Source organism: Drosophila takahashii, chromosome 3R (genome assembly GCF_030179915.1).
Source record: "Drosophila takahashii strain IR98-3 E-12201 chromosome 3R, DtakHiC1v2, whole genome shotgun sequence".
Classification (NCBI taxonomy): Eukaryota; Metazoa; Arthropoda; class Insecta; order Diptera; family Drosophilidae; genus Drosophila; species Drosophila takahashii.
Genome location: NC_091681.1, coordinates 20,331,505 through 20,354,102, shown reverse-complemented (window position 1 = coordinate 20,354,102; position 22,598 = coordinate 20,331,505). Strand labels below are relative to the sequence as shown.

General features: G+C 41.9%; 1 pseudogene; it reads right to left on the bottom strand.

The window, feature by feature from the left end:
• Positions 1-1,707: 1,707 nt before the first annotated feature.
• On the bottom strand, positions 1,708-21,640 carry LOC123003030 (sericin 1-like; annotated as a pseudogene).
• Between the last annotated feature and the right edge of the window lie 958 nt (positions 21,641-22,598).

The window sequence follows — 22,598 nt, the reverse complement described above, 5'->3', positions numbered from 1 at the left end:
GAAATGGGAGAACGGTTTTTGTTCGACTGAATACTAACTGTCATGCATGTCGTATGAGTAATTTTTAAGAAAACTTAAGATTAAATCTAAAAAAAAAATTTTGGCTTTCGAATACGTTTTTTGCACACTTAAATTTGAGAATAGGTTTTCATTTTTTGGACCATGTAATGTACTTAGGTTCATAATTGAGTTGGTACAAGCTACATGAACCAACAGTATATTTCGATCATATCTGTGATCTTTAGAATCCCTAATGTCTTTTCTTCTTTAATTTTTAGAAGTAAACAGATTTAAATTAATTAATTTCTTTAAACCTAAAAAATCTATAGTTTTGGCGAGAATAATGCTAAGTCGTCAACTCTGGAAGTTCGTCACTCTTTGGCGTTGCAACTGGAAAGCTCCTCTGCTGGGGGCAACGATAAAAGCGAGGTAGATAGTGAGGGGGAGAGAAGAGATCACGCTCTCAGAAAGTCTATTTTTCGCTATCGCAGCAAAAGTCTTATCCCTTGATTCGGAAGCTGGGAGAGGAAGCTCGGCTTTATTAATATTTTTTATCACTAGCAATTTATTGCAGACGTCGATTTAAATTTACAGAAAAATTTGTAGTTGATCAATTTCGAAATTGAGAATAAACGAAATAGTAAACAACACAAACATAAAATAAACATTCAATGGTTTTTTTTAGAAATCCTGCGAAAAAAATTGAAATTTTATAGTTTTTTTCTAAATATAATAATAATCTTCGCAGCTTGCTGATTTGTTTTAATCACAGACTTGTTCCGGTTCTTCTTTCTTTCCTTTTAGTCCGATAGGCTTTGAAGAGCATTTCCAGGAACAGTTTGGTCATAAAGTTTTGTCAAGAGGAAGCCGCTTGAGCATTTTCAACAACTTTTGGTTTTACTCTTACTATTCCAACCGATTAAACCACGGCACAAGTTTTCACCTATAGCTTGTTGGGTATTTTAACGTCTCAAAAGTTAGCTTCCATCGACGGCTAGGTTAAATATTTCACCTTTAACAAAAGTTTGTGTTCTTTCTCAAGTGCGCTGCATTAAATTGATTTTCTGATTTATACGCCTCTCTCTGATTTCCAATCCCTTACACTTTGAGCTTTGAGCACTTGGCCCAAGTGGCAATCGATTTAATACCGCGCCTGCCCAGCTTTCCATCCGGAAAACTCGAGTGCGCATTTGAATTTCAATCAGCCGGCTGCAGCGAAATAAATAAGCCACCGATGACTAGAACGATGAGCTCTTTCCGTCCACTTCCATTTCCCCTTCTGGTCAGGAAGTTCACTCCCCAACTCGACAGTGATGGGTAAGGTACATTAATTTGTTCTAGAAACCATTTTTAACACCCACAATATCAAATTTGTGAGTGCTTTTTCAAAGATATTTTTTATGGGTAAAAAGGGTAATCCTTTATAATATTTCTCATTTATCGTTCTTTGAAAAGAATATTAAATGAAAAGGGATTCCAAATCTTTCATTACTTTGCTATAGATTTATTATTAATCAGTTTTGTATTAATTAGAGTACCTAGAAATTATGTTCTTCTGGAATAGGTCACTATGGGTCTTAGAACTTAAGATTAATAGAAATGTACCTACAAATATTACCCTGTAAACCGAACACACATTAATAAAGGTCTAAAAAATAAAGCAAAATAACCGAGAAGTACTCCATTTTTCAATTTAAATATTTTAAATTACTTAAAGCGATTGAAAGAGCCATATGATCGCTACAATATCCCTCGTTCATAAGTGTAAAGGGTAGAAAGTGCCTGAAAAAAAGATAGTTCCCAGTTCTAACCAACGATATGGCACGCATCGCCTGGCAACAAAGTAGATATTGTGGATTCCGCATCCGATTTTCCGCACTCACCGTTTATGATTCTGGTCAGCTTGGAGCGGCGCGTGGAGGAGGGGCTGAGCATGCTTTCGCGCCGGCTGCTGCTGGCACTGCTGCCCCCGTTGCCGCCGCCACCTGACGCCCCATGGTGGCCGGGGACCGGTCCACCCGCTGATCCGGATCCGGCTGGCGAGTCACCGTAATTGACATTCAGCTGGGCCTGCGCCTGCGAGCCGAAGGAGCTGGACGTTGAGGTGGAGTACAGGCTGCTGGCCGAAGGACGTTTGCTGAACGGAGAGGGGGCGCCGCAGGAGGAGGAGCCACCTGGTCCCGTGACTGCCAGCGAGGGGCGTGGCGACTCGCTAAACACAATCTCGGCAAAGGAGTCGATGCTGGCCGAGCGCTGCAGAGCACTGCTGTCCTTGCGCCTGCAAATAGATATAAAGGAAACACATAAACCAAAGTCATGAAACACGATGAGCAACTCAATGGATTCTGGTGGGGATTCCTTTGGAGGTGGGGGCTCGGAGATTCCTCTAACAAGTGCAAACTTGCAGAGTATCGTAATTACTTCACGCTGTCTGACATTTTAATGAGCTGCCCGCAGACCATTAAGTGCCGCTGCGGTCACTGGCCGGCCTAGTTTGCCATAATGTGACCGTTTTTTATGGCCACGCCAAGAGGAGAAAGCCGCTCGCCGGGGCAGCGGCACAAGTGTCGCCACTGCTGTGTAAGTACACGGATAAAAATGTAGTTCCTATAATAATAAATTCCTGTTTTTTGACACACTAAATCTCTAGTATTTCAAGAGATCAATGATTAATTTCAATCATTACTATAAATTCTGTTTAAGTTAAGGATATGCTTATTCTCGGTATCTTGAAGCGACCCTATTTAGGTTCACTATCCGATTCCGTGATCTATAAAAGTAGAGGATAAAATAATTCAAATTCATATCTTGGTGCATATTTATGTTTTTTTAAATCTGCCATTTATTTAAGAATTTATTTTGAATTAGGTTAAAATTAGGTTAGGACGGGCTACAAATATTTAATTTATAGATAGAAATTAAAAAGTAATTTAATTTTTTCACTTTTAAAAAAAATTCTTAGTCTTCTTAGTTGATTTTCCAAAAACTTGGCAAATTAAAAAATACATGTTTTATTTTCCTAAAAACCAATACCTTTGAATTATTCGTTTTTTTCATCCATTTTGTAGCTGAATAGTTGTAGTTTTTTGCGAGTGCAGCCACAGCTGCTGCTAATGTGTTGCTGTGGGTAATGCTGACAAAGTTGACGCATGTTCGTAGCTGGTCGAGTGTATTTCTTCATTGAAGTCAAACACTTTTCTGCGCTTTTCCCGCACTTTTCTTGCGTTCGGCCGGCACGCTTTTGCCCATGACTGGCCAAGTTTATGGCCTGCAAATCGAGGTGAGTGATGTGGCTGATGGGTCAGAGTAAACTGCAATTTACGGTCCACTTGGCGGCCTAGTAATGGATTAATTTGCCATCTGCGGGGATGGGGATCTGGATGGGAAGGCAGTTCATGATTTGACTGCACAGCGAACTTTAGTTGCGAACTTTGTTCTTCTTTAGCTGCATCATATTTTGCTGTGTGTTCTGCACTACCCTGAATTAATTTGCAAGCCGCACACAAATTGAGTTGCCTCTGCCGGCGCTCTTTTGCTCATTTACAGCATTTGCATAATCAGAGTCAAGTTGGGAAACTCGACCACATTAAGCACGCTCCAACCTTGGGCTGAACTTTCTCTATGCCAGCGACTGGTAACCAATTTGTCCTCCGATGAAAGCTCATATATTAATACGAGTTTCGGTTGTGTGTCTGCAACAACATGTCGTATGCGCAACATTTTCAATTAAAACCGCAAAAGCTGTCGGCAGTCTCAACGCCCTCGTAACGTCAAATGGAGATTGAAGGGGCTGTTTCGGGGGACACAAGAGGTCTCCTTGTACATACACACATAGGATGCATTCGTACTCACGCTAATTCCGTTAATCCGAAACCATAATAAACCCGGAGACGCTCTTTCCGATCTCCGTCTTTTACTCGCCTCCTACCCACGAGACAATTAAGTGAGTTTGCAATTAAACACATTCATAATTTGCCAACAGCTAAATACGCTTAATCAACGCAAATTCAATCAAATTACGACGCTTTTAAGCAACAAACGAAGTGCTTCCCCAACCCCAAAAGCAAACCCTTTGCCCATCAAGAAGGCATTTCCACTGCTAGACTGAGAGAAATATAAGGAATCGAGGTTCCAAATTGTTTTAGTTCTTAAAAAAAATATACAAACTTTAACGGTAAATGTATTTGTTTCTTAAATAAAATTTTTAAAATTAGGATTTTTTTAAAAAATGTTGAATGGAAATATTTTATTACCACGATTTTTTTCCAAGTGTACATCCCATAGTAAACTGTACTGCAAAAACTTGTACTCGTCATCGTCGTTGATGGCTGATGGCTGGGGTATTTTAGGGGGTGGATAAGGGTTGGTTTCGGTGAGGAAAGAAATATAAGAAACCCCCAAGCCACAGACACATTTCACGGCAGGCGACAGGCGGCAAAGTAGACCCTAGTTAGCTCTACTTGACTTGCTGCTGTGGCGTGTTGCCCTTGCTAGTTGTCAACCTCATCGTTGGCTGCCTGCGATGCAGATGAGAAATGACAGGCGACCATATGCCCCGAGTTCCCTGAGGTTCTCTGAGCCTAAACCGCCATAAGATGGGTAGCGTGTTTGCCAACAAACCTCAAAGTGTAGTTCTGTATTGAAAGGCATCTAGGAGCCGTCGATAGTAATGATTGTTATTAACTTATGCAGATATGCCAACATGCCAGGCACTTTAACCAACTGCCAACTGGTGGCAATAAGTCAAGTGATGTGCCAAACAAACTTGGCCTGTGTTTTCCTTTGTCGAGGATACGTTATCGAAAAATCAACAAAACAGACAGGCATTTGACTTGGCAAGGTCGTACACACATATTTATTTTTCAGGTGAAATGGGGAGGCGTATATGGAATATCTGTACTCAGAGAAAAAATAAATCCATATGAAAACATTTCTTAAGACATCAATTTAAAATAACAGCTATCGTAGAGGTATGATTTAATGATCATAATATTAAAATGTAACATTAAATTATCAAGACTAAAAACAGACTATTATATTTTTCTCCCTGTACATTTGTGTGCTTTTCTCCCTGGTGAGTGCCTTTCCATGCCTGGTTTGGTCTCCGTATTTACACTATTCACACAACTCCCTCCGTCAAAAGTGATTTTCAGGCAATGTGCTAGGGACAGGTGACACATTTACGCACACAATCCTTGCCTGCTTAAATATTTCGAGTTTGGTTCGCCGAAAGTGAAGTGAAATTCACTAGAAATTTTCGTCATGTCCTTGGAAAACTCCTTTAAGCTCTTGAAGGGCGGACTGAACTGTCACAACCTAGTGTGTAAAATGGTCTTAATAGGGTCTGGCTGGCACAGGAATCAGATGTAGGTTGGCAGCCTCAGAACAATTGACTGGGACATGGCTGAGTGTCGCCTATACGGTAATTGGATGTGAGTGTAAAGTGCATTGGGACATGGAAGTTAGTTAACTCTGGATCGATATCCTTTGGCCTGTGTGCTTTTGGCCTGGTCAAATGAGCCGCACATTAGGCCTAATGACTGTTGGCCAACTCCAACCAGTAGACTCTTTCAGGGTCACATCTGGCAAATTTTTGGTTGTTGTCTGTCGCTCATCATCAGAGCGGGGTTTCCACTCGCATTTTCCGACCTTTTATGCGAATCACACACACAAACATACGCACAAACAGAGGGTTCCCGCTCAAAGGACACAAAGTGAAACTGAAAATAAATCAGAAACAGAATGGCGGCCGTGCCACACAAATTGATGTTGACATCAGCAAGTCGGCGACTTTGTCGAGGCTTTTAGCAAAACTTTTTTTTCCCATTTTTTTGTTTTTTTTTTTTTTGTTCCGCGAAGCCGCATGCAATTTATAAAATTTTACACTACATAACCTGCCGCCACAGCCCACGCAACCCAGCTAATGAGTTTTGTCATTGTATTTGTTTTCGCATCTCTGCGGTCGTGGGTGTGCATGGCGCACATGACGTATGCGCAATTTCAGTTATGGTTCGTTTACTCGAACTTCCAGTGGCATCTTGTTGTCCCAGCTAGTTTAGTGGCTCCTCCTGCCGCAGGAGCAGCGGCGACAAGACGCACAAAACTTTATCCACAACATCAGACTGGCTGCGCGGTGGCAGGACACGATTTTATTGGCTCCGCTTCACGTCCTCTCCATCTTCGTATACCTCTTCATGGCAAAATGCAGAGGTATTATGGGCTTAACACGCAAAATGGGAAAACCAAATAAACATTCATTCGATCTATATTATAAGTTTGCCAAAATAATAAATAAATAGTAAATTTAAAGTCCTCAATGATTTTTTTTTTTATTAAAAGAACATTAATTAAAACATGAAAGCTGTTCATTTGTATTCTCGAATGTATTAATCCAATCAAAGGAGAATGCATTGTTCAAGCGAAGCTTCGGTTTGGCTTTAAAAAATCCATATCCATTAGCGGACAAGTTCTTTTTGTGGATGACAACATATTGTTTAACAATCACTGTGCATGTGTGTGAAAATAAATCAGCCGGAAATTGATTATTGAATGAAACCTCTGCTTGAATTAATTTTACGTGTCAACGGCGTGAAAACACTTTTTAACTTGAATCAGTGAGCTATTATTTCCGATGGCTTCCTTAATTATTACGTAAATTTAAATATAATATTTGCCAAAAGCTCCTACTAACTTTTAATTTTCTTTTAAAATTAATGTCGAAGATATTCCTTGGTCGACTACTTGTTCACTTTCTTAAAATGTTGAAGGTTCGGGTGGACCGCCTCCATCTTTGTCTTTGGCTGTTGGCTCATGAATAATGCATTCACAATTAAGCCAGTGAGGACTGAAAAAAACCCCAACTAAGACCCTAACTGGGGAGTTTCTTGGCCCGCTCACTCCCCGCAGGAGTGGAAATCCCCGCACTCACCAACTCACTCTATCTTGGCCGAGCTTTGCAGTTATTATTATGCGCATTGCCCGCTTCCACTCTTGCCATTTACGTTGTTTTACTTGCGTACAAGCTCGTTGGCTCTAAATTTAGCAACGTAACTCAATACAAACAGAAAAGAAAAGAACAGAACCGAACCAAACCGAACAACAACGATGGCCATAACCCGTCCCAAAAAAGCGGACTCCTTTTGTTTCGGTTTTGGGTTTTTGCATTTTAAAATATCAAAGTTTAAACACATAAAACAGTGACGTTGTTGCGCCAGAACACAGGACTCAGTGTGCTCGGTACATATATCCAGTGTCCTGCTGTCAGAAAGACAGAGAGAGAAAGACAGAAGCGTTGCAATCAGTGTTCGGGGGAAAGGTCCTTCTGTACCTCCTGCGGCTTGTTTGCCAAAATGATTTTACACTCTTGACCATGGTCAACGGCAAGTGGTCCATTGTGAAGTGCAGAGGAGAAGAGTTCAAGGCGTAGCCTGTCCGCTCGTAAATTGCTTAATTCCGTCAGGGACATGTGATATTGGCCAGTCTGGGCTGGGTCGTATAAATAATGCGGCCCACACATTTCCCCATTTAGCTTCATGTCGATAAATGTGTTTACATAATTAATCGGGACTAGTTTGATTCGCCCACAAATCCGTTGAAGCTTGTGAATTTAGAATAAGCAAATGTGCTAAAATTAGGAAACTATTTAAACATGTATCCTCCCCCAATCAATTATTCAATGTTGTTCAGCCAACACGCAAATTAAACCACAATTAAATAACTTGCATTACATTTGTTTTACTCATATTTCGCGGTTTACAGGCAAAAATAAATATTTAGTGGTTTTTAAATGCAATCCTTAGGACATGGGTGAATAAAATATTAAATTAAATTTCGTCTGCCTGGCAAATGAAATAATACGAGCCCAAAAGAGTATAGATGCTCATTTTGCCATCGGCCATATAAACGTAGCGGTAATCCTTGTTGGAATGTTGAACCGGTTGTCCTGACCTCCATTTCAAAAACTGTACAGTTTTTCCGGAGGCCAGAGATACAAAGTTGTCCGAGTTAACCCGGTTGTTAGTACCCAGCCAATAAGGTTGATTCCTGTATTTTGCACTAATGGCCTCAAATTCTTTTTCATTTTGAAAGGATGCTAGATAGCCACCCATCTCACGACAGCTTCTGGCAGCATCTGTCCAATTTTTCTCTTCCTGGACGATTCGAAAGTACCTCGAGCCAAACTTCTTGAAATGAGGAGGTATGACTTTGGTCCAAGTCACCTTCTCTTTTTCCATCGCATTCTTTATGGAATTAAGTGTTTCTTGTATGTCTGACAAGTGACTTTCCATCTCGGCCTGCTGAGTCTCCAGATTTTCCATTCTAGATGTGGTTTCATTTATTATTTTATCAATTAATGGAAGGAACGCAGTGAGGCAATAGCCTCCACATTGATTGAAAGGGTCCTTAAGTAAACACTCGGAATCCGTGGCATCCTGCAATTTCACCTCCCCATACAGATTCCACACAAATAACGCGTGTATTAAAAATCTTGCCGCCTTAAGCATCTTTAACCGGGAACAACCGTTGAGTTGGAGAGCTTTTAATTAACTGACTTTTCATTTCGGATTTTCTTTGCTGGCTGCCAATGAGTGTTCAGTGTCTTGAAAGACTTTATATGTTATAAAAAATCTCTTACAGAAGAACTCATGGGAAAATTAAATTTTTATCCTTTGCCAATGTCCCATATAAAATTAATAGCATTAAAACCGTTAATAATCTCATAAATATATTTCTCCCCACTATTAATTGAGTGCGTGGTGTTTTTTAGTCGGATTGCAGAACTATTCCGAAATTCTTAAGTCTTATCGCTTGTTCGTTGGTTTGCGTTTGTTATTATTTTGGGTAATTAGTAATTTCCGGAAATTATGTCATTCCTTTTGTTAAAAATATCAAGCTTGTTAAGGAAATAATATGAGAGTTCGAGCAGAATAATAAAAAATATCTGCAGCTGATCTAAAATAAATTTTAAATGTGATAATGTATTAGAAACTATATTCCATAAACAATTTCAAGCTGAAGCCATTGAAGGTAATTGAAACTGTTAAACTAGATGATTACCAAAACGGCTGGTTGGGATTATTACTTAATTGGTTTTCCCTTGAGGGCGCTTCCACCTTCAGGGTGAGAGCCATCTTTAAGTCCGCTTAATACCACCTGCAAGTCAGCCAGCTGGGGTTTGATTTGTGCAACTTATCGTGTGGCGGAGGGAGTGACGTTAATTAAGCCAGCATCGTGGCGAAGGGAGGGGCAAGGGATGGGTGGGTCGGTGATGCCCCGGGCGTGTTAATCTTGCGACTGCATGTGTCTCCATTAGCCTGCCGTGAACCGTAACGAATGAAGACAAATGCGGCACTCGAACGCAGACCAAGCTGCTGTCCTGTCATCCAGTTCATCCGTCCGTGTGTCTGTCCCTCTGACCAACCTCATATGGCCGGCCATTAGGTGGCGGACCCAGAGACACACGACCGAGATCAGCTTTCCAGCTCGAGGGCGTAAATGAAATTAGCTAATTGCACCAGTTCGCCACCAGTTCGCCAGCAGACCAGTCAGCAGTCAAGGTGAAAGTTGACAGCGCAGACAGCGTAGGGGGATTGTTGTGCTGTAAATTACGTATACGCACCTCTCCCAGGACAGACGCCGTGGCGCCTCCTCGCCGAGTCCCAGGCCGAGTCCTCTGCCCAGACTCTGGACCGCATTGTCAGCCGACGGCGGTGGCTGCAGATTGGACTGCCTGCCTGCCAGGGCGCTTGATTGATGCAGCAATTTGGCCAGCCGCGTGAAGGTCGTGCTCGATCCAGAACCGGATCCAGAGCCGGATCCCGAGCTGGCCGTCTCCGCCAGAGGCATCTCGTGGAGGGTGTGCTCCCGGGACATCGGCGTTGAGGCCTCCGAGGAGGCGGCTGCCCGCTTTCGGGCCGCCAGTCGATAGGCTCGCGCTGCCACCACATGAGGAGCTGGTATTCTGCAAAGGAGATGGGTAATAATATGAATACTAATACTTACATTTATTGGCAAGTTAAAATATCTATGTTTAACATTTTGAGATTAATTATCCTGTTAGAGTAGATCAAGGACTTGTCTAATATTACACATTGATTAATTGAAGCAAAATGAAGTTTATCCTCGAAAATCATCGTTGCTCCCTTAATCTTGTGCCAATTAATCAAAAATTCTTGGATAAAGGGATTTGTATAATAAGAAAATCAGATATTTAATGGATAATACTGTATTTTCTGAGAGATGTTTTAAAACTACTTTAATTCGAATAAATCCCTAATGAGGATTTTATAATAAATAAAAAGGTCTTCGTTAAAGGCGTTTTTATAAACAGGATGCTATCCGATTTTAATGGATCATACTATAGTTTCTGAGAGATCTTCTATAACTTTTTGCACGGACTCTGTTCTGTGGTGTTCTTTGGTTTGGCCGTTTTAATTCGAATTAAATCCCTAATGAGGATTTCCTAATTGATTGGCTATTCAGGTGCTCTTCCTTTTACCCACCTGAGCAGCAGGGATCCATCCGCGTGACACTCAAAATCATCGGAGAGTTGGAACAGCGAGGTATCCCCCAGGTGATGCAGGTGCTGCAGATGCGATTGCTGCGGATGTTGCTGCTGTTGATGCAACTGCTGCTGGTGGAGATGATGATGGGAATGGTGGTGCGAGTTCTGATGTTGGTGGGGCGTGCTGCCCGAGGACTTTCGACGATAGACCAAATTGCTATCGTCTTTCGGCAAATTCAATGATTTTACCATTAGTGTATTGTTGTTGTTGGCCAAATGCGTGTTGTTGTTGTTGTTGCTGCTGCTGCCGGCATTGTTGTTGTTGCTGTTGTTGGTGTTGTTGCCGCTGCTGCTGTTGTTGCTGGCACGTGTGAGCAGCGACCAACGATGACCGCTGGCGCTGCCGCTGCGGCTTTTGCTGCCCAGCAAACGCTCGTCTGTATGGGAAAATCGGATAAACCAAAGGGTAAATGTACAAATATGTATATGTAAATATGTCTATTATACATTGGCGCGTGTGGCTTAAATGCACTTTCATTGTATTAATCATAACTTGTGTTGAAAACCTGTCAAAAGTTCTTAATTACACACTCTGCTGGCACAACATGCCAAACCCACACACATGTCCCAATGCCACAGGAAATTGTGCAAAGCATTTTCATTATTATTTTACTTTTCCAGGAAGCTTAAATTCCCTGAAAGAGCCTTTCAAACTTGCATGATTAAAACTTAGAATTGTCTAAGCATTAAATTTAATCGGATTACTTTAAGAGTTTTATTATCAAATATATATAAAAATTTGTAATATATTTAAAATACTTCCTGTCTAGACGGGAAACTTAATTCCTAGTTTTTGCAGCACACTATATTTAAATTTGCTTTACTCTTTGATCAATTAGTTAATCGAATGTGGCCATTTCTGTTGTGTCCATGAAAATGCATTCAAGCACTCTTAATTGAAAATTCTGGAAAATGATTTTGTGTGGGCAAGGTAATTTGCAATTTAAAAAGGCATTCAAAAGGCATGCTGTGAAAGGATTCAAGAGCTGAAATTCTAGGTGTGCAAATAAACCTTTTGAAGCAGCACTCAGCATAGGCAGGAATTTACAAATATGATGCATTTACTGAATGCCCTTGGCCTGATTCTAGGCCCAGCCTTGATAAATCAATTGATGTTCCGAACCCAAATGTTATCTTAATTAAACCGTATTACTCTTCTTAAAACATAAATAAAGACTATATTTTATCCACTTAAAATCGTCTTCTTAAGCTGTGCTGATTTTTATAAATAAAGATTAACATTAATTTACAAACATTGCCTTTAACAATTTCAACAAACAAAATACTCTTTCTTGTTCCCAATTAATTACTGGAAAAACCTCATTATTTATGCAACATTAACTCATTGAATGCGATTTATCAGTAAATGATCGATGTGTATTGAATCAGCGTGGTCGTTTCATCCGATTTTTTACTATAATTAACCCATTTCGACCACAGTAATATGAATGTGAGCTACGCACCCAATTGAAATGTTTGTTTATCCGTGTGCAGCGAGACGACCGGAAGTCCTGGCACAATGATGGCGGGCAGTGTGCGCGACCGTAACAATGGCGGCGGCAGCTTGCGGCTGCCCGGTCGCGATTGTGACCCGGAACCACCACCTGCACCACCGCCCACTCCGCCTGCACCACCCGCGGCGGCGGCACTCTGCTGGGCTCTGAAAAAAGAGAGGATATTGAAAAAAAGGGTGGAAAGGAATGAGTAAAGGGTGCGGAAGAGCCAAAGAAAGTGACAATAATAAGTTAATGCTATTATTTATTAAGTGCGACGAGTCGGGAGTGTCAGCAAGTAAATGCAATTATTTCCCGTCCTCATTGCACAGCTCCATGCCATTTCCGTTTCATTTGCATGTGCCACCCCCTGTATCCCCCTTCCCCGACGCCACTCTCTTGGTCTTATTCCTTTTGCACGTTGGGCCAGAGAAGGGGATATTTTATAATATATACTGTTTTATGTCGTCGGTGACATTTTTATGAATGTCGGGTTAGCAACTCAACGTACTACATGGTACTGTATCCTTGAATTTAGTTCCTTTTAAAGGGAATATATTTGAATTTTTAAAAACCTTTATAGATTTATATTTTCAAATTTATTGTACGAAATCTTTTAATATATCATAATAGTATGTGATGTTAAAATACAAAAATAAATTTTTTTACAAAATAAAAATGTTAAAAAAATAAAAAACTTCAAAGATTTACAAATCGGCAAGAACCTAATTTTTTTCTGGTTTATTACTGGTTCTATATTTTATTGGCATGCCCCAAAGCCAGAAATTTAATTTGTTTATTACTTCCGCCCACTGTGCGCTGGAAAAGTGTCATTGTCAGCTGTCGCTTTGCGCATTTTTTTGCGCTCGCATGTGAATTACATTTGATTGTTGTGTGGAAATTACTTTCGACACCTCACAGGCGGCCCTGCAAGCCCATTCTGCTATCATCAGCTGCCTGCGACAGCCCCCCGATTTTTCCGGGGCGAAACCGTCGCTATTTCTGCAGCCTGATGTGTGATTGAATTCCTGGCACTCGAACCCGATTCCCAACTTGACGCCTACACCAGATGCGTCTGTCCTGCTCCTCCGGCGGCAATTGTCAATCTGATGGAACAGTTCTTTTTGATATGCATAACAAATATTTATTGAAGAGTGTTATGTGAAACTCAATTCACTTTCACCCATGAAAAAAAAATAAAAATTAACAAAAAGTGAATAAAAAGATTGGTTACAAAAGTTTAGCAGTGTTGCAGTCTAGGCGTCTAAGTCTGGAATGAGTTTCCCACAAGCGTGCCGTCCAAGTATCCAATTGTCAGATGGGTGCAATCTTTTTAGTCTTCTTCTGTTCATAGGTCTGGAAAGTGTGAGGGCAAGTCTGTTTGTGTGGGAGATGAGTCTTGATCTGTAGCGAGTGGCAGAATTGGTGATAGATTTACAAACAGGATTAATTTTGAGATCTCGAAAAATAGTAGTGTTTCTTGTATAATATGGGGCGTTTATCATATGTCTTAAAATTTTGGATTGGCAGGATTCAACTCTTTTTATAGAAGTGTTACAGGCAGTGCCCCAGAAGTGTATACCCCAATGTAAACTAGGCATCAAGGTTGCTTTGAAGAGCCGGGTTTTCGCCGTGATCGATAGTCCACTGCCCGGACGAAGAAGCCATCTCATTTTCCCCGCTTTTTGCCTTACTGAAGCGCAGGTTGCCACAATGTGCTGCTTCCAGGTAAGCCGCCTGTCCAGAGTGAGCCCAAGGTACTTAACCGTGTCCGAGTGCTTTATTGGAGTCCCGTCTAAGGTTAGGCGATAAGTGTTCAGCCTGTTCAATGAAAAGGTGGCATGCTGAGACTTGGCAGGATTAACTGCGATGTTCCACCTCGACGCCCAGGCCTCAAACTCATTTAGCATGTCCTGCACCATATCTGTCGCCTCTCTTCGCAGAGCACTTGTCGCCAGAAATGCTGTGTCATCTGCATAGGTAGCTGTTAAAACATTCCTGCCTCTGGGCGACGGAAGGTCCGAGGTGAATATTGTATACAAGACAGGACCCAGCACACTTCCTTGAGGGACTCCAGCAAGAATAGGCCTTGAGGCAGATTTGGATCCTCGAACATCCACCTGGAAGGTTCTACCAATTAGAAATGAGCGAAGGAGATCAAAGTATGTCAGGGGAAGAATGGGTTTCAGCTTATAGAGCAAGCCACAGTGCCAGACTCGATCGAAGGCTTGCTTGACATCTAGGAATACTGCGCAACAATACTTTTTCGCCTCAAATGCTTTAAGGATATGGTTGACAACCCGATGCATTTGCTCAGCAGCGTTATGCAGACTCCTGAAACCAAACTGATGATTTGGAATTGCATTCTGAAACACATGAACACTAAAAAGCCTTTTTAGTAAGATTCGCTCAAAAATCTTAGAGAAGGTTGGCAATAGGCTTATAGGCCGAAAAGAATCTGCACAGCGGGGAGAGACGCCTTTCTTGGGGATCATAACAACATTCGCATGCTTCCACTGCTCCGGATAATATGAAAGAACAATCATAGCATTAAAGATACGCGTAAGGAACGAAATAGCTGCTACTGGCAAAGCTTTAACTACTTTTCCGTCAATGCTGTCATGGCCAGGGGCTTTGTTCATCTTCAGTCGCTTTATTTGGTCTTTAACTTCTTCTGCTTCAATAGGTAAAATTTGAGAAGCTAGACCAGAGGGAACATCATCAAAGGCTTCTGTAATAGCAGTCTCTTCATCTGTGGCCAAATCAAAAGGCTTAAATCTTTCTTCCAAAGAATCAGCGAATTCCTTAGCTATTTCATCATCTTTATTTGCCCAGGTACCGTCCGATCGAAGCAAGGGAAACTTCTGGAGAGGCTGCCGTTTAAGCCCGCGAGTGCATTTCCACAGTTCAAAGCCTCGATCAGCATCCGGATCGATAGCACTAAGTTTCCGGACAAAAAATTCGGACTTAGCATCATAAAGTGCTTTTCTTAATAAAGTATCAGCTCTTTTAAATATTGCTAAATCTTGTGGATGACGCGTTTGCATCCAGCGTCGCCGGAGTGATCTCTTCTGCCTAACCAGCGCCGTTACTCTGGTGTTTGAAAGGGCATTATTTGGCTGTGGAACAGCAGGGCGATTACCGATAGCAGTGGATGCGGCAGCGGCAGATTGAATCTTTAGAGTGAGGTCACTAACAGCTGTATCAATATCCAGAGGACAGTTCAGATCAGCAGATTCATCATTCTCAATAAGGATTGTAAGGTGATCCCTAAAACGTCCAATGTTAGCCCGACGAGACAGCAGCCTTGGTGTTGTAAGTCGGGGTGAAGTAGAAGCGCATAAAAGTATTTCAAGCGGAATGTGATCAGAACTAAGTTCATGAGATTCATGTACAGTCAGAAAGTTGGACGAGATACCCTTATAAATAGCAAAATCGATTGCCGTTGGATTTCGCCTTGCATCAGAAGGAAAGTGAGTTGGTCCTCCTGTAGCTAAGACTTGCAGACTTGAAGACGTAATAAAATCTAAAAGCTGAACACCTCTGGGTGAAGAGCGGATACAACCCCAAAATTGATTGTGAGCATTCCAGTCGCCAGCTATGATAAAACGGTTTGAAAATTCGCTAAAAAGTTGTCCAAAATCTTGAGCAGTCCATAAAAAGGAGGGGGGGCAGTAAATAGAAGCAATCACGATGTCTCCCAAGTCCGTGCTTAAGGTAATTGCAGCAGTTAGACATTTTACAGTAGAGTTGGTACTGTAAGGGGAGTACTGCAAGTGAGAGCGGATTAAAATAGCAGCACCTCCTCGAAGACGGTCAGAGGGATGATTAGCCGTCAATAAATCATATCCAAAAATTCTGAAATGTGAGCGGCTGTTAAAATGCGTTTCGTTAATTAGCATCACGTCAATTGAATTAGCCGTAAGATAGTGCTCTAACTCGAGATTTTTGCCAGTGACACCATTGGCGTTCCAAAATGATAAACGAATGCCTAAACTAGACATGTCTCCTGATCTTAGACGCATCAGAAGGCGAACTGCCGGTAAACTGGTTCATAAGAAGTTCCATCATTTTCAACATCATTGACATCATCTGGTCAATACGGGAGATAAGTATTTCAAAGCCAGCACTAGGCGGAGGAGGCTCAGTAACGCGTTGCATGGGCTTGGAAGTGCTAGATCCAATAGCCGGGGAAGGTAAAGCTGGGCCCCAAGCACTTTGGGCAGGAAGAGGGGCAGGTACAAATTTATTTGATGGTTGTTTTTTTATTGTTCCCGATTTGCGACGAGCAATTGCTTCTAGAAAAGCTGGACATTTGCGGTATCCTGCACTGTGGTTAAAACCGCAATTAATGCACTTAAATTGATCCTGAGACGTAGCAGGGCAAACAGGACTTCGAGACTCATGATCACCACCACATTTTGCACATTTGGGAGGTATGAAACAGTATGTTTTTGTGTGTCCAAACTCCTGGCAGTTATAACATCTAACAACTTCATCTCGGCGTTCAGGAGGGACGATAGTAATTGACTGATAAGCCAATGATTTAATGTCATAGACTTTGACATTATTTGTCGATGACTCTAGCTCAACAAAGAAAATATTGGGCCTGTGACCATTGTTCTTACCCGGGGGATTATAAACATTGCGGACAACGTGCCCAGCGGCGCCTAAATCAGCTTTAATATCTTCAGGATCCGTAGACGAATGTAGGCCTTTGACGACAATCCTGAAAGATCGATCACTTTTCAATTGCCAAGAATTAAACGGAATATTATTACTCCACAAAAGTTGTTGAACTAATTTGTATGTATCACCATCGAAAGGAGATACCCTCACTGTAGCAGGTCCAGTAATCTTAAATCTTATATTGGTTGTGGTGGCCTTGATCAGATTCATAAGTTGCTTGACATCAGTAACACCCTTTATCACAAAGGCGGGCGGACGTGGTTCAGATTTGGGTGCTTTAGACGACGGAATAGGAGTACCAGAAATACCCTTTGACTTTTGGGAAATTCCACCACTATTGCTAGAAGTTATTGTACTCTTACTAGTCACAGGGGGCTGGCAGGAGTTTAGGGGCTCCGATGGAGGAGACTGGGTGTCTATACGATCATTAGGGAGTGGGTTTTCAATGTCTTCATCCGATAAGAGGGCAAAGTTGTTTCCATGACCTGAATATTTTTCACCAGGAGAGTCCGAGTCCTCTGATCCAAATATTTCCAAGTGAACCTTGCGTTTAATATTACGAAAGCGCTTAATAATTGGTCCAAATGAAGCATCCTTACTGTGGTTAGGGTCAAGCTTGTTTCGCTTTCTTATGCGTTTGACGGATTCGCAACGCAACTGGTCCGCCACTTCCTGACTGACGAATTGTAGATTTGAAGTAGTGGAATGTCCAGGTGTGCTTGCACCGTGTATTCCTTCATTAAAATTATCAAATTCATGTTGAGAAGCAAAATCTTTCTCAGCATTAAGCAAAGTATCCGCCGAAGCTTCCAGAACGTCTTTCAAATTGTCTAGCGATGAACATGAAGTATCAGCAATAGATAAATTGCGTTCAGAATCAAATTTCTGTGATCTAGCTTCCTTGGACCTGACGGAGGTCACCCTTACACCACGACCTCTAGACGACCTTGAAAACTCCTTGCTAGTACTGGCATTTGAATTATCAGTTATAAATAAATTGGGAGACGAAGAACCATCGCAACTATCCACATTCATAACATGATCACATAGAGGGACATTAATATCTTGATCAGCGGCAGACATGATGACGACCAGCAGGGCGGCCGGCCAGCCAATGCAGGCGAGGCCGGCAAACGCGATGCGTTAATGAAGTCCAAGTACGAAAGCACAAGTCACACGACGTGAAGTCCAAACAGAACCAAGAGATAAAAAGAAATAAATAAAACGAATTTTTATAAAATTTTTTGAAACACGGGATCCCGAGATGATGGAACAGTTCCACAACCCATTTCAACCCACCCGCCACTTGAACTATACATACATATGTATATCTGAATGCAATACCAAATAAAAAAAAAAGAATGCGAGAGCTGTGTATGCTAACAAAAAATGGAAAACTTTTTATTTGATTTATTTCTGACTTTGACATTTTGCCAAGGCAAGGCGCCTGAATATCTGCCAGGGTCCCAGGGAATCCCCTCCTGCAATATTGATGATGATAGCAGGATGGCAGGACGGCAGGAGGGGCTGCCAAACGAACAGAAATCAGCAAAGTTTTTCCCACCCAGAGGCATTTACAAGATCCCAGCTAGGGACAACACATTCAATTGCTTCTCCATGGCAAGAAGCAAGGAGCTGCACCCGCATTTAGTCCTTTTCCATCATGGAGCGAAACGGCAGCAAAGTTGCACCACTGCACCAAAAGGCAAAGGAATCATGTAAGCAATTTATCTGCGTCCTTGCAAAACAACAGCGGACAACTTGAGAAAACTGGCGAAATACTTGGTTAAAGCTGCCAAAAGAGCAACACCATGACACAATGTCCACACATAAATAAGGGCAAAATTACATAATGCTTTAGCGAAATAACTTAGGGCTGTGAGGAGACCATGGCGCCCTTTTGTTTTTTACAGCACACTGGGAAAAATAATATGCAGAATTGATTTTCATAAAAAATAATAAATTTTAGATATTTAGGAAATTATAAGAGTTAATATTAATTTTTCTTCAATTTTTAAAATCTTTATAAAATTAAAAATGTATTTATTTTAACGCTATTACAACAAGCTGAATGAAATAAATAAGTTTAGATTTAATTGTAGGAGTAAACCAAATAAGGGATAAACTTCCATAAAATAAAATGTTTAAACAATATAAATTAAAATTGTTAACTTAACTTTTTAATTTAATTTTTAAAGAACTATGAATATGAATGTGTGGGAATTTCTGTGTTATGACCCTACTAGATGACCCCTTTAAATTGCATTACGTCAGATGGGAAATTACAAAGGATATGCCAAATTTCCGTAGACCAAACGAATGCCTAATTTGGGTTAATATTTTCGCTGTGCAGCTGAGAGGCTTGAGGTTGGCCGCCGGCGCTTTCGGGAGTGCTGAGTGTCGAGCACAAAGGCACACATACGAGGAGAATAATGCCGCAGCACCCACTAAAGGCAAGCTGTTACAGGTCGCAGCAGGGAGCTCCGAAAGGCAACAAAGCCAGGGAGTAGAGCCGTCAAAAAAGGGGGGTTCCACGGGGGCGGAGCCACTCGCATAACTCAAAGCGGATCTACATAATTGACGTGAAATACTCGTAACCGTAAATCGTACATTACTCCACGGTAAAGGAGTGAAAAAAGGTTAACATGCTGCCGGAATGGCTGGGAAAAGTGCTTTAAGATGGGACGACGCCTGCATAAAAGTTTACACCCTGATAATGAGTAGGTGCTATTTAATGAGCCAAGTGGCAGAATGTACGCAGATCAAAAGGATATGAAATACTGCTCTTCCGGGAGGGATTATCTCTGGACCGCCCCTCACCTCACCTGATGATTCAATTACTCGCCGCCGATTATCTGCTCTCCCATTTGCATACTCAAATTGGGGAATTTCGCTTGGCACCTCGGACGGAAAACTAATGAAGTTCTCTGTGGACGTACAGGGATATTAACATCAGCTACGACAACATTCCTGTCTCATTTCGGGCATTTGTGTGTGCAAAAAAGGCCAACTAAGCCGAAAGGCTTTGCCAAATTACGCATACGCAGTGTGTGCGCCCTGTAATCCGGCATGTGTGCGATTTTCATAGGGGCTGGTGTAATTGCATTTGCTGCTGTGTTTACATGTGCGTGCATAATTAGAGCAAATGTTGTTCGTGTAATCAAATCATCGGAAGGCGGACCTTTTTCATCCCAAAGGACACCCGGCCGCGCCCCTTTAAAATGGGTTAAGAGCGGGGTTAGAGAACTTCGGGATAAGTGAGTGAACTTTAAGCGAACCCACTTGAAGCCATGTACCCCATCCTCGGGAGGAAACGGGTTGCTCGTGCCTAATTGAGTTTGCCGCTTGGAATTCTTTCGCAGTCCCTGCTGCTTAAGCAAATGTTGAGCATGCGAATGCCGGGGCATAAAAAGCATTTTCATTACGGCGCGATGCAGCGAGGCAAAAGAAAATGTGGAAAATTCCTTCTTTGCAGCACACGCAATAAACTGCGACGGAAAAAGAGAGAGAAGGCGGATGAACATAGCTGCGAATCTCTAACGAGCTGCCTTTGCCAGCTGCTTTTCCAGCAAACAAATGAGCAATGGCAGCGGGACGTGCATGGGAATCGAGATTGGTTTGCCACGCCCTCATCGGCACCTAGCCACGCCCAAATGCCCAAACGCCCCGAAAACACTTGGAGCCTCTGAGACTCCAGGAGCTATTTATCAGCAACTTTGAGGGCACTTCACGCGCTGCATCCGGCCCGAAAAAACCGAACTGAACTTGGCCAAAATCCCCTCGAGATGCAGGCACCTAAAAGCTGCTTTCGATTCATTTCCACGGGGTACTAAGTATGTCGAAGTGCACACATTTTCAAGTTAAAGAGTCTTTTACGAGCTCTGAATTTTGCTGTCTCAAAAACTTAAGATTTGGGGGAATTTAAATGTAATCTGAAGATTTTGGAGAATTAAGTCATTTAAAAGTTAGATTTTACACCAATAGCAAATAACTACTAAAAGCTGAATTAAAGAAAGGAATTGTTGTATTGGAAACAAACAAGCTGGCATTAAAACCCATAAACTAAATATAAATGAAATTTAATCTAAAGATTTCTGAGAACAAATCATTATAGATTTAAATGCACTTATAGAATTCCAAAACTTACTATAAGCAGAATTAAAGTAAGAAATTGTTGTACTGGAAACAAACAAGCTGGCTTTAAAACCCATCAAGTAAACAGAAATAAAATCATTTAATCTGGTGAAATAAATCTTCTGCATTATATACAAATAATGTGATGTGATGATAGAAAATCTTCTATTTTATTCCCCTGGAAATCCTTTTTATTTCTCCTATTAAATGAGCAATGCTTTCCTTGTGCGTGTTATTTTTGTCTCTCTAAGTTATTTATTTTCTTTAGTTGGGTATTCAAAGCTCTTAAAGCTCGATTAAAAATAAGATCTTAAGATAGAAAAAATTAACCAAGGGAAGTTGATGAATTATTCGCTAAATACACATCTCGGTCGGTATTGAATTTAGTTTCGGACCGAGCTCATTGATTGGCAACTAAATCGCTTTTGATTGCGGCCCAATCCGTTTCCAATCCGCCGTTCAAACAGATTGTTAATTCTGTTTGCCTTCGGCTGGCTGACAATTCATTGCCAGGGAAATCCGGCAAATCCCGTTGACTACTCCCCCCGCCTGGAGCATCCCCTGAAATACCGCCTGAAATCCCCGATTACCCCCTGTGGTGGTTAAGTAATGGCAAACATTCGACTTACTGTCGCTCCTTGCGCTGCTGTCGCTTCTTCTTGAACACTTTCCTGACGCGCAGCAGGAGGAAGGCGGCCCGGTCCACGGAGAGGGTGGTGCCGCTTTTCTTGGGAGGACCTGCTGCAGAATCCGGCTCCATTCTTCTCGAGGTGCTGCTGCTGCTGCTGCTGCTGCTCCTGACTTCCTGCTGAGGTGGCTGCTGCTGCTGCTTCGTTGCTGACGGTGTCTTTTTTGTTGTTTGTTGGCTTCGACTATTTTGCTTGTAAGCCGCGAGTGCCGCTTATGACAAGTTGCGCCATGGCTGGCATTTGTATGCTCCTGGCGTAGTACTTTCTCACTTTTGGCTTTTGTCCTTACACTGGTTGCTCCACCAATACTTGCACTATCCCCATCGTGCGAGGAGCTAAAGTGGGGCAAGTATGAGTTTGGTACATGGTTATATGCGTTATAGCTATGTATGCACACACACGCCTCGATTTACATATCCTGGCAGGACCTGCACGTGTTCCCAGCTGCCTCGTTGCTTCGCCCGACAATGGCGTGCCAAGAAGCAAATAACATTTTGCTTACTTGTCGCAGCACCGCTTTTACCCTCCACCTCCCTAATCCAAGCCAACCCAGGAAAACCCACTGCGTAAGCATTCATATGCATGATATTGTTTTATTTATGATCTGCTGTTATGGCTGCTTAGGTAAGTTGCGAATTTCTTGGCGTTTTACGCATTTCCATAAACGAATTTCCCCAGCCACCCCAGCCACCACCCCAAGGACATTTGTCTTGACACGTCCTTTCTTTTATTATTGTCAAATAAAAATTTAAATTCATGTGGCTGCCAGAATGGGGACCTTAACCGTAACGCAACCAAACCAGAAAGTGGGCATAAACAAAGTCTCTTTACTGCAGAAGCTTTACTTTCGGTCACTCTAAGAGTTCTCTTTGAATTTTCCCTCATTGTCAGTTTCAGTTTCATTTTCAGTTCCATCAGCATTCTCATTGTCATCTTCATTATCATAATCGTACCTTTTTCCAGATCAATTACGGATTAACTGTCAAGTTTATTGGTGTGCAAAAGGGGGAACGGTAATCCCCGGAATCC